Source organism: Orycteropus afer, unplaced genomic scaffold (assembly GCF_000298275.1).
Source record: "Orycteropus afer afer isolate SDZICR_OR568_19922 unplaced genomic scaffold, OryAfe1.0 scaffold00196, whole genome shotgun sequence".
NCBI classification, from domain to species: Eukaryota; Metazoa; Chordata; class Mammalia; order Tubulidentata; family Orycteropodidae; genus Orycteropus; species Orycteropus afer.
Genome location: NW_006921783.1, coordinates 104,420 through 105,402, shown reverse-complemented (window position 1 = coordinate 105,402; position 983 = coordinate 104,420).

Here is a 983-nt window from a genome sequence, read left to right as displayed (position 1 = left end):
CCCTTCCAAGTGGTTGACATTGGTAGCCAGGCACCATCTAGTTCTTCTGGTCTTATAGTCATATAGGCTGCAGATTGGATGGTGTACCAGTCACTAGGACTGATTGTATCCATGAATTTTTGGTTTTCTTCATTATTCTTTGCTCTGGACTCCATTTCATTTTTGATAACTTCCAATTTTCCTAGATTTATACTTCATAGATTCCATATTCCAATTATTAATGGATGTTTGCATCTGTTCCTACTCAGTTTGAGTCATGCCACATGAGCCAGTGGAGGTCCTGAAGGCTTTACTCTAGCCATATAATGTCATCCCTACTCTGAGGAGTCACCTCTTCCCCAAATTTTGAGTGCCTTCTGACCTGATGGGCTCATCTTCCAACACCATATCGGACAATATTTCAGGGCTGTTCATAAAGTTTTCCAGTAATATATCAGACAGTGTTTCACTGCTGTTCATACAGTTTTCACTAGCCAATGCTTTGAGAAATGGATGGCCTCTTCCTTCTTCTGAGTCTTTCTTAGTCTGGAAGCTCTGCTGAAACCTGTCCACCATGGGTAACCTTGCTGGCATTTTGAAACACAGTGGTATAACTTCCAGTCTCACAGCAACATGTAAGTCACCACAGGACAACAAACTGACAGACAAGTTCGTCTCCCTTTGTTGTTCCTAACCCTGCTGCACCTGTCTACCTCAGGCAATGGCTGTAAAATAGAGCCAATTCCAAATGAAAAGCAGCCCGCAACCCTGGGCCCACCTACCACAGGCCCTGGCCTTAAAATACAGCTGCCCCCAAGCAAAAAGCAGCCCCCACCCCTGGGCCCACCTACCTCAGATCTCAGCCTTAAAATAGAGCTGTCCCCAAGCAACCCAAGTTAGGTCAGTAGGATACTTTCTCCTTACTCTTTAATTCTTGAGCAGGAGATGATAGAAGAACAAGAGTGGTCCATTCATCCAAGTGGACTTACACCACAGGATGGTTC